Here is a 12,421-nt window from a genome sequence, read left to right as displayed (position 1 = left end):
TTCACAGACACGCGCACAAGCACGGGAGAAAGACGAGGCACGAAATAAGCGAAGAGACAGAGGACAGGCGGAGCGAGCGGCTCCGTCCGTGAACAGGGAAGCAACGACGAATCGGTGGCGCGAAGCATGTGTCGAACGGCATTTAGAGCTTATTCGAAAGAGAGATAAGAAAGTACACTTATTACAGTAATAAGTCCTCGTTACGTAGGTAGCTGTCGGCCAACACTGCAACAAGTAGCCGCCCGTACAGAATTCTTGCTCTTTGCCCCAGTGTTCTGATTTTGGCGCGAGTGAGGTGATTAAAAATCTCAAATGACCTGAATAAATAGTAAATGCAGGCTTTTGCTTGTCTTATTCCAACTTTTTTGTGTATAGCTTTGAGTCCCCCCATCTCGCTCTCTCTCCCCCTACTGAACCGTACTGCGAGTGCTTGCGTACGCAGCGATCACAATCGCAGCTTGCGCAGAATGCTGACTGGTTGGCATCCAAACATGTGCGAAAAGACGCTTGTTGAATCTCGTTGTTAGCCATTGTCGTTGCTCTCTAATGCCTGTTGTACAAATGGCTGTTTTCACAGACCTTCACGAATCAACGAAGTGAGCTTAGTATGGGCATAACAAATGGCAACAGCCAAGAACAAAGAATCTCCGCTTTTATTCTGCCGATATGCTAGTAACTGCGCTCGCCCGCGATAACCCATACGGACTGTTGCTGTTGCTTCTGTTGAGTGAAATGATCGTCGGTGGCAACAAGGGCGGCGGCAGCGGGGACGTCAGTGTCGACTGAACATTGGTGGTTACTGATGAACAGCACGACGCGCCATGGCAATGGTCACAATTCTGATGGCGATAGACAGTGGTTGTACCATGGATGTAATTCTGTAAACAATATTATAGTTAGAAGGTGTTGTTAACTGAAATACGACAGTCGTGTTACATCGGCTACCTGGTCCAATAGATGCTTGTTGCAGATCGATGCATATATAACACGATATAGCCACGTTTTGCGTGTGCTCTCATAGCTACGATGTTATTGGGTAATGCAATCTGCCAAGCGTACGGCGTACGGAGAGGCGAAAAGAGCCACGACGGCGATGATAATGACAGGAGGTTGATTTAGCTTGCACACAAAACACCAGCCGAATAATTATATATCTGCCGCAGAATGTTTTCAGTATTATGTTGCTTCGATTTTACCAACCTTCTTAGTCCTCCTACGTTTTGTCATATTTCCCAAATGGGACCTGCCTTCTCTTTCTGTGTCGATTCGCAAAAAAAGACCCACGCGTATATAACCCAATCAGTTCCTTAAGACATAACCCGATCCAATGTCCACTGCCCAATTAACCGCCTCTGTTGTTTTTTGCCTACTCTCCCTCTTGCATTCGCAACGACGTCGGTCGTCGCCGTTGGTCGATACCCACTCGAGCTGTGGCTATTTGCACCGGCCACAGCGTCATTTAGGGACTGTAACAGTGTAAAGGAGTTGCTCCTGGTTACGTCGGCTGGTTTGTTCGTCTGTACGGTGGCGGTGGCAGTAGCAGCAGCCATTGCCACTGCCTACGTTAACAAGTCATGTTGTGTTCTTGCTGTTATTAGCCAGAGCTAGACGCTTACTGTTGTATAAGCCCAATTGGTGGCTGTTGTTGCGGCCGTCGATTATGATCATGATCATGCTCGTGCGGATGCGGCCGCTGCTACCACCCGTGATGTGGCAGTATTCCCATCGTTGATGCGGGGGCGCCGTTTGCTGCCGTGCCTGCCTCGTTGCTCCGCCATTCTGCTCTCGTCGCTGATGGCCCTGCTGTGATCAGGAGCAGCCTCCCGGTCGTCGTCGTCGTCGTCTCCGATGCGTCAGTATTCAAGATGGCGCCAGTCCACGTTGCATACCATTTCGGCGCTGCCTTTGGTGACAATAATAAGGTTGTTGGTGCTGCCGCCGCCGCCGCCGCCACTGTTGTTGCAGGTTACATAAAACGGCGCTGTCTATTGACTAGCAAGCAATCATAGTAATGAATGACTCAGTGCTGCTAAATAAGTATAAGCTCGTTGGCGCCAGCTTTTCGGACTCGTCTCGTTGTTCGCTGTTGGCGAGTCGTCTGCTGCACCAAGGGCTGTCGCACCCGGAAACAAGATGATGCCGGGTTTGTATGGCGAAGCGCATCTGAATAGTGGTCGACTAAGGGTGTTTGTATCCATGGCGGGCTACTTGACTTCTCTGGTGAAGGGGGATTTTTGTACTCGTTGGAGCGTAACAGAACAAATTTGAGGAAAAATGGGAAATAAAAACACTTGAGATTTAATGCGGCTAGTGAGGAGGTGAACGCGACAGACGGACCGGCTGGAACATATCTGGACTGGTGGAGTTACAGTAGTGTATTACGGGTGGCTGTCCCTGTAAGCCTTGGTCCTGCCATTAAATATACTAAAAACCAAGTTCTGAACTGAAGCTTAGAAGCACGAGGTCGAGGGTTTAGTGGTCGACATAATGCAGTCGCCCTCAATATATGAAAAGACAGAATTCGTGGGGTAACAGGCCTAAAAGCGAAGTTTAGGATTGATATGGCTTCGTGCTACAGCACGTCAATTCGTATGGAATAATGAGATAAAAATGAAGCTGATATTCATTCCAGCATTGTGTCTCATCGTTGAGGTAATTAAGATACTGAGTAATTTAGCGCTACTGTATTTAGTTATTAGGTGCATATGGGTAGAAGGCGGTCAATATTTCATTATCTGTAGGCATGAAAAGACATATACAAAACCGGTGAGCCTACTCATAAGTGTTTACGTCTGTGCCGCGAAAATCGGGGAGCACCTAGGAAACTGGTCAAAACTGCATATGCATTTTAGAAACGTGTAGTTGTTAATTTATTTTTTTTTTGCCGACTGGTAGATAATATAGCCTCGGTACATTTGTACAGATTCGCACCCTACGTCCACTACTATATATGTATACAACAATATGAATAATAATAACAACAACACAGGAATTATTTCAATCGAGTACGTCCTCACGCTTAGAGGAAACGCCAGAGTCCAAACGATCTCGCGTGTGCAACGAGTAATATAAACAGCTGCGTGATACTCGCACTAGCTTGAATATCCTGTAACGTAAGCATCAGGGACTGCTTTACCGCACTTGTTTCAAGCGATACCGCTATAGACTAGATATAGAAATATAATGGGTTTCATCTAGTGCCTCGCCCAAATTAGCACACAGGGTATTGCCATCATCTGTGCAAGCTTCTTATGCGGCCAAAATTATCACGATGGCGGATCGCGTGAAGTGTATATCCAATTATAACTCAGATCCCTAGTCGAATTACACGAACAATTAAAGCGGAATAGCATTTAAGGGTATATGCACTACGCAACAAACAACCTGCACGAATGTTATGATTATTATAGCGTAACGCAGTTTACCTAACGCAATGTTGTGAATATGCGCTTTTTTTGACCGGCTTTGTTTGTAGTCGTAACACGACACACCGTTTTTCATCTTGGCGAAAATGATACGTGCCGAAAAGTTAGGCTTTTTTACGTGTCCCTAATTATGGGAGACGGAAGCGAATGTTAAATGAATCTATTCAAGATAGATGCAAAATAAAAATAAATCGTGTAACGAAGAGCATAACTTTCAATGTATACTGGATATATTAGATTAGTTTTCATGCACGATCTCGGTAAATGTTTGCATCGAGTTATTATAGGCAATAGTTTATCAACGATCTTTACCGTTTGAATTGTTTTCGATTTTTAAAATGTTGTATTGTTTTGTGGTATCTTATTAATTTTGGAATAGCTGTAATAAGTGGCTCCTTTTCGGACAGAGTCAATATTTTTAATTAATATTATTTCTTTTCCAGTTCATTGTATTTTACTTAGCAGGTAAGCATTTAGAAACACGGCAGTATCTCGAAAACAACTACTACATTCATGTATTGGACAGCCGCTCGTTGGGCTACAAAAATCCAACAAAAAGAAGATTTAAAGTACTCTATATGATATACTATGACTTGTAAAGATGAATTACCGTAAATTGATCTAACCATTTTGAAATGGTGATGAAAGCATGGTGAAAAGAGAATTGCAGATTGATTGATTCAGTCGAATGAGATTTTTTCCCGGCTCATTCATCGTAGTTGCGATAGAGAATCGTGTTTATCGCCAAGTACATGCAATCATAAGGAACGAAACTTCCCCACACATAGTTGTAACGTTCAGGACCGACAACTGGTAAATATTGGAGGAACGTGCGAATCAAGCTCAAAAGTTATTTCCGTTAGTTGTACACACGAAGAACTTGCGACTTTAATTGGTTTGCATGTGTAACTTTCGAACACTTTATCGACAGCTTGCTTACATGTAAATATTTCTTCTGCATAGATTGCAATAAGATAGATGTTCTTATCTCTGTTCTTGGCAAGCAATAAACAATGTGTTTTTATTTTTTCAGCTAAAACCACGTTTACAACAGTTATAGCACAAAAGCAATCATTACGAAGCATTTATCTGATCGGACGTAGGTGCTGTGTGTGTAGACTTGGCGGCTCGAACAATTCCAGTATATAGAGAGCAATATTTTTTTGTAAAATTTTTGCTCCTGTTATTAATCATTGCTAGCATTTTCGCCAAAGATAACAAAATATAGATATTATATGTATCTCAATCCTTCTTATGCCAAAATACGTTGACCGGATATATTGGGATGAAAATCTATTTATCGCCCCAAACGACAGTAATATGTTTAGCGTTACTCACGCATACCCAGTTACCTAAACTTGCTTGAGTCGGGCGAAAAACTCGAAATATTAATTAAAAAATTTAGTAATAGAATACTCTTTTTTTGCTACGTAATTGATCGATCTTAACAGTAGTATAATAAAAGTCCACAGAAAACATCCATACAATAAAAAATACTTGCAAGATGCACTTCATAATGTTGGTGATTTACTCTCCTTCAAATGCCCGTCCTCGCTGGTGAGGAAACTGTCACAATTCTTACGACCGTTGTTTTGCAATAGTTATATTCAAATTATATATTGGCAGCTGAAAATACAATATCCTTCTGCAGGTGAGTTTCGGCAAAGGTGCTTTTGAGCGCCATGATATATATATATATATATATATATAAATCAGACGTTTCGTTTATTATACCGCTCGAAGTTATAACAAAATGACGAATCTTGGATTTCACAGCTGGGGACCAAATCTGACATCAAGGTGTGTTTAACATTCAATGTCATTACTATTGTAGTCGACACTCGCAGTCTTTCAATAGAAAATGCGCCACCAAATTAAGGTAACCAAAATGCAGTGTGGGATCGAAAAGGTTCAATGCATATAGTAGACGTATTATTACAGGGTAGTCCCAAAAGTATATTAGGAAACACATCTTCAAATAGAAAAAAAGTCTTTAAGTAGTCTTTGTTGTGCTTACCAAGTGTGCGACGTAAATGAAAATAATAAGCGAATATATATATATAAGAAAAATGCGTATTCCAGATCATCCTGAGTCGATTTGTTTTAACTCAAAAATCTAGTCATTTGGTATGATATATGAATACTCATCGAGGCTCATTTCTAAATTATTATTGTGAGATCTGTTAGCATTTGTCATCGTAGGAGCTAAAAAGTAACCCAATCGAAATCACTTTCAAGTTCACAAATTATCTAAGGACGCTGCCGCGCGAATGTGAAATCATTAGCGAACTAACGTCAAACTCCGTAAGCGATGTAAAACGAGCAATGAATGTTCTTTTTGTGAATGCCTTTTGTTTCTGAGGTGCAGTAGATGCAGTGAGACACCTACTCTGTCGTTGTAAGAAGGCTCAATTATGTTCATAATGAGTTTCTTAAGCGTTAAACTGTAGTACAGTTTTGGATAATATCAGGCTGTCGCAAACTTACTTATCTGAGGAATATAGCAGCAATACTGTCCTCAATTACAGCTCATAGAAGCCAAAATGCCAATTATGCTATTTCAGAGCATTACTTAGCAGTGCCTAACAAAATGGCCATTAGTAAGACCATGATTGAGTTAAGATGTAAGCGTACCTTTCTGTTAATCTACATAGTTTGGTATGGTAGTGCGAGTTGATCTTTTTTGCAATATGATTAGACCTATATTAATCTAAATTAATTACCTGTTGCCTAGGATGGGCTCTAGTTAATATTATTATTTCTGATACAACTCCCGAGCGGACGGCTCCGTGGTCTTTCGAAACCAGTTAGTGCATGGCTTCCAAACAGGTCTGATCAATCACGATTTCCTGCTTTCTATCAAACATCGAACAACTGCCGTTATTAAGTTATTAAGATTTGTTGTCAGCGAGGTTGTTACAGAGATCAATTTGCGAGCTTTAGTGGCTGAACTTATGGTTATTGTAGATTTTGGCACCCTTTGTGTTTAAATATTAAATGCAGTCACAACGCCAGTAGATTTAACGAACTATACTTTAGTTAGACCAACTACCTGAGTATGAGCTTAACAGATATAATGGATTTAGTTAGCACTGGATTGTGAGTTTCAGAAGGATCCAGCCTACATCCAAAATCTGCGCAATATTTACGTATGCATGTGAACAAAGGACTAAAAATTTTATCAGTTTGTACAGCGATGAATTCACATCAGATAGTACTGAAATAAAAAAAACAAATATGAAAAAGTCCACGTATATAAGATTCTGTTCGAGGCAGCTGACGCTATACAAGAGGCAACAGTTTATTCTAGTCAACATTACTTAAGACTATAGCCTCTCCGCTTCAACGTTTATAGGACGCACGCGAATCGATGCAGTCTTGTACTTGTGAATTTCTTAATAACGTTTTAGTACCTGTAACCTGTCGCAGCTTTGCTATATAAAGTAAACTGACGATGAACGATGTTTGCCAGCTTTGTGTCACTCTGGACGACATCCTTATAGAAGAAATTGTACCAGGTTTATAGACCCCTTCCTCCGACTAATTATTCCAAACCAAGTCATTGTTTTTGAGCAATATGGTAACTTGCATGCATCGTATATGAACCCTTGTTAGTGCATCACGCACAATTTTCTTTTTAAAGAGAACCGTCTTGGATTAATGTCCCAATATGCCTTTAACCACCATATCAACATAAACAATCTATTGGTACGCCATTAGTAGAAAATAGCCCGGGATCTGATGTTCCGCATTAATAGTAAGAAGTCTTTAATTGTACCTGCTTTTGTTTTTACTTAAGCTTTTGATAGAATTAGACGTGCTTTACCAATGAGAAAAGCAAGGATCCTCCGTGTCAATGATCTCTATCTGTTTATGGGAGGGTAGTATGTACGTGAAGAACCCGCAGTTTTATGCAAAAATTATTGGTATCTTTAACAGATATTACGTAACGTATATCTACTGCAATAAGTTTCATTTCACGTTTGAAAATGTGAATGCACTATAGTAAATTCGGAAGTTACTCACGTAATAAAGTTCAGCTTTCGTGATCACATTATAAAAAGGATCCAGCTAACGAAAATTTTATCCTGCTGTTTTATAAATAGTAAAGAACACTTTGCATAACGCCTCACAACTGTTTAATCATTCCGATGTTTTGTATTCCTACTAGGCTTGATATTCTCAATCTAGAGAGCATGCACAAATGGAACCAAATGGATTTAACCAAAACTTGCCCATAGCGCGCATTCAGGATGCAGTACTAGCCCGGAGCTAAGTACCTACATCTAGAGATCGAATTTACGGAAGAATCTTACGCGCCAACAGCATCGATCATTACTGTTATATGTATAAAAATAATATGTGGGGTGGGCAAACGATATCTGCTAATGGACCGTCCCTTACAGGGCAAGTGTAAAATATTTTTAACATATATATATATATATATATATATATATATATATATATATATATATACGTGTGTGTGTTAGCTTGATACGAAGATAATTTTGGCTCGAAAAAATATATTGTAACAGCCAAGATAATAGATAATAAATAGCTGTTGATTACTACAATTGACGTATGAACGCCTTAGCCACTAGCCGATCCAAGTGTTAAATTTGCAAAATCAAGTTGAATATTTATGTCTTCTTTCGATGCATGCCGGTATGACAGAATTTGGATTATGTAGGCATCTTTGATATGATATAAGCAACAGACCTGTATCTCAGCCTGCTACGTATACGGTAAGCGCTTCTTAGTGGTCCACCATTCATCAAAATAGCAGCTAGTTACCCGTCCGTAAGTGCTACGGGGGTAGTTGTAGATATATTACTGCGGGCTTCATAATGTGTTCATCGTTCAGTGCCTATTTAGAATACAACCACTTTATAATAAAACTCATATAAAACATTGAACCCATCGAGCATTCTAGGCTATCCTGGCAGCAGCTCCAGCAGGTCTTTCTGACACATCACCTCAAGACTTTTCATTTTTGAAATTAGAGGTTGCTGTTTTTCTGACACAGGTAATTCAATTTATTACTGTTTATAAGAAAGACGAATTTATTGTTGTATATAAGGCGATTATTAACATGTTTTGATGGCCGCAATCTTTAGCGGGCTTCCCTAGAGCATTAGTTGTGAAGCTAAAGAAAAAGCTCTACGGTTGTCTTAAAGACACTTACCGAGAAACTAAAAACAATACATTAGACTTGCGACGAAATGACAAAGTTAAATAATGTAAAAAGTGTATTCACATCATATGGTAGTCTGAAATGTATTACTTCTAATGTTAGGGAAGAACGCGCCTCAACATGCTCCTGGCGTTCTAGTAAACGTTGAACATGGCCTATTTAGCAGCACAAATCACACACAATAGGTCGAATACACACTATAATATGGTTTCGTTTAGAAAGGTAGCTTTGTATGTTGAATAATTTGCTATGTCATCAACCCATAGCATTAGACGCTATTTTACATAAATACCCTGTCTATATGGACACTTTCATAATTCAGATAACAAACAGGCGACAAACATGTAAAAAGTAGACAAAATCCTCAGCTATCATGGGGTCCACGTTGAGTACAATGTAAAACACTATCTACCTTCTGAACAGCCTGTTCAGTGTAAACAACATTCCGTACTGAACTGATAAAAAATCGCGGCTTTAGCTGATACAACAATTTAAAATTTTGTCAAATTCTAAAAATTTGACTATAGAATTTAAAAGTTTGACATTTATAGAGGGAGGGTCGGCACTCTGAAAAGGCACAAATTTATGTAATTTAAAACAAATAATTATTTTCTCAAATTGATTAGTTTAATTTTTTTTAATTCAAATTGATATTTTAATTATTCAGTGCTTCTAATATACCTTACTACTAATTGAGATTATGACAACAATTTAAGTGATTAAGTCTCTATTAAAAAATTTCATATTCTTCTATGAAAAAGAGTATTAGGAGTTTAAAAGTCTTTATATTTATATATAATTCATAGAAATAGGAATTCATAGAAACTTGCCAAGTGTTTTTTCTTAACCACAAAGCGGTATTATCGTGTATATATATATATATATATATTGTTTCAGCCAGTTACGTTGAACCTGCAACAGTACGCCTTTAGGCTAAGATGATAATTTTTTGCCATTATAAGAAACTTAATATCTATAACGTGTAGGCGCTCTGAAGTTTAGGCTAAACTACTATAAATTATAATTAATATATTTGAACGCGTGAGTTTGATTAATTCTCTTAAGCAGTATTTCTATCTTGACAAAATCCGTTTATTTGAGGCTTGGATTCTGTTACGTTAAAGTTAATCCCCAGGGTTCTGTACTTGCTCCATCGATTGTCACTGATCCTGGGTTGATGCTGCCGACTTCTACGTAGCACTAAGCCAACGTATATGTAACCTCAGCGACCAAAGACTACTGCTTGGCTAAATTTGAGGTAACTGAATCTAGGGCCATCTAAACGTTTTCTGTAGTTCTCGAAGATTCCCTCGCAAGCAACCTATGCAGGCCTTAGCGTCCTTGCAAAGAAGTTAATGACTTGGAAGTGCAGGCTTGATCAGCTTCTATACCTAGAACACAACAGCCCGTGATCACCCTACCTGTTCTGAAGGACATACGTGAATTAGGTAACTAGAAACGGCATAGCCTTATTGAGGATCGCCAACGGTGGTACACCAATACGGGCGTTTTGGCCTGTGAAAGGTCGACGTGTTGAGGAAGTCACGTCAGCACGTGTCCTAGAACGGTTTGGTGAACGTGTTATTCCGTGTCGTGGAGGTGAGTACCAAGTTTATAATACGTTTTCGGTCGTCGCTGTGATGGGGCCAGAGGTTAAATTTCCGCGTTTGAACGTCTGTAAAAACTTTTCAGAGAGAAATTGCACCTGAATGAAAAACAATGGATTCGGTCGCAGGTTTATTTCGATTACTCTCTTGTGGTATTAATGATGTGCTCTTTTGAGAACTACTGCCTTTGTTCCGGCCCAAAAGCCCCATCATATTCTTTAGCGGGAATGTTTATTTTCCACGTATGATTCATTTTGTATGACGAATTCGACGGTCCAATATGTAACAGGGATTTCCCTTAAGAGTTAGACAGGCGCTGGCCTCTACGGTTCCTTCAGCTTCATAAAATTCAGACAAAATATACTTTTGTATTATACTCAATATTGGGTCTTCATGAAGACACTAAATCTTCCACAATTATCGAGCAATAAGCACTGTCCCCATCAAAGTCACCAATCGTATGTGTTTAATTAAAAGGGATATCCTTTTTTATCTAATTTCCAAATGAAGACATTGAAGTGTTCTGTTTTACCCATCGAATACGCCTTATATTTCGTCTGCAATGTCGCAAAAATTCAATGGGCAAGCTTTTTGCTATATGTCGCTTGCAGACTGTACCCTATCGTTGTAATTATTACCATCCAGTTACTCCTATGCTAACTGAATCGGGTTAAAAACATGTTGGTCATTGAAATAACATTTCCGTCTTATAGTACCTCTACGAGGTGATAATGACGATATATACGAGTAACAATGGCTTACAGAAATTTCATTTTTTTATTGATATGTTACCATGTCCATTAACCAAATCAATTTAGGATGGGTTATGCGGTTAAATTTACAAATACTGTCATGTATAGTTAGTTCATACAAATGGACGTAATTTGCAAGTATTTTATTAATTTGTATCACTCATTATAATAAATTTTGACGTTCAATGTAAAAACAGGATTGCTGAAAACATTGTTTTATAGCAAGTCATGCCTCTATATTGAGAGTGAACGCCTGCGACGGGTATCATGTTAGTGTTTGACGCTAGGCACACATAGAAAGGTCATGTTGCTTGGGAACTATAAACAGAGAGGTTAGTTAAACGTATCAAAGTTTATCTTTGGTTACCGTAAAAATTGATATTCATTTACGTTTATTGTTATTGTTACGCTCGAATCGGAGTTTTCATCTGAGCTTGGAAGCTTTTTGGCCCTATTTTCTTTTCCGTCATTCTTAGTCACTATATGAGCAAACTTAGAAGTTTCACATACTGTTGCCTAGCAAATCTTGGCGTACAACGCGCAACTGCAGCACTGTCTTCTGCGATAAAGCTTGCGATTGACAGCTCGCATTTTACTGCAATTGACAGAAGAGAAGTTTTATCCGCAATGGCTTACTTTAAATTTCTCATCGAGAGTTTTGTTTGTTCAAGTCTGCGCGTGAACAAAAACACAGATTGGTTATTAGCGTTATATAAACGAGCGCATCATTCATTTCTCTGCCTGCTTCATATGCACATAAAATTGTTATTTAGAGCCTGACATCGTTGGTGCCTTTACTACGTGCTACACCATAGGGGAAAGTAATATACTGAAAATGTATTTTACCTGTTAGCATGAAACTTATTCGGTGAAAATTATCCGACCCAGCCCCACTCAACTTTGCCGCCGTAAACAGAGGAACGTCATTTAGGTCTAGCGATGCTTGAATTCGACTTTAATGTGAGTGGAGGGCTAGTTCTACGAGATAAGCTCCTGCCCATAATCTCAAGTCTAGTAAATGTTTGTTCCTACGGAACAGAATGAACTTTCCAACGTTTTTAATAGGCTTTGCCGTTGACTTTTGCTCTATTGAAGATTTCAAATGCTTCGGACCGTCAACGCAAATAACTGCATACAGACTGATCCGACCTACGCGTATTTAGAATAGAATAGAGCTCTCTCTTCTCTCACTGATGTTACAGTTGAAGGTAGAGAAAATCATAGTTATAACTTCAGTTTTTTTCGAATGAAACGGATGCTGGATCTTGGTACAAGCTAAAACAATGCCGGTTCCCGTGTCAAAGCCACTCGCAGTTAAGAGTGCGAATGAAGCTAGTGCGAAATCTCTCTGACACCTAAGCTAGGTGCGTGAACAGAAAGAGCTTCGGTCGAACTGAAGATCATGGCCTTCGGGAGTTCAGCCACATCTACACTGGCCGCTAC

At 39.4% G+C, this 12,421-nt stretch overlaps 1 long non-coding RNA gene across 1 annotated transcript; it reads left to right on the top strand.

Moving 5' to 3' along the window:
- The first annotated feature begins 44 nt into the window (after positions 1–44).
- LOC147754849 (uncharacterized) lies at positions 45–4,439 on the top strand. Its single transcript, XR_015316271.1, has 2 exons — positions 45–2,652; positions 3,869–4,439. It is a non-coding gene; the product is annotated as an uncharacterized LOC147754849 (long non-coding RNA).
- Positions 4,440–12,421: the final 7,982 nt, after the last annotated feature.

Source organism: Varroa destructor, unplaced genomic scaffold, assembly GCF_002443255.2.
Source record: "Varroa destructor unplaced genomic scaffold, Vdes_3.0 BEIS01000006.1, whole genome shotgun sequence".
In the NCBI taxonomy this organism is placed as follows: Eukaryota; Metazoa; Arthropoda; class Arachnida; order Mesostigmata; family Varroidae; genus Varroa; species Varroa destructor.
The sequence above is the reverse complement of the archived record's forward strand: the minus strand, read 5'-3'. Positions and strand labels throughout refer to the sequence as shown.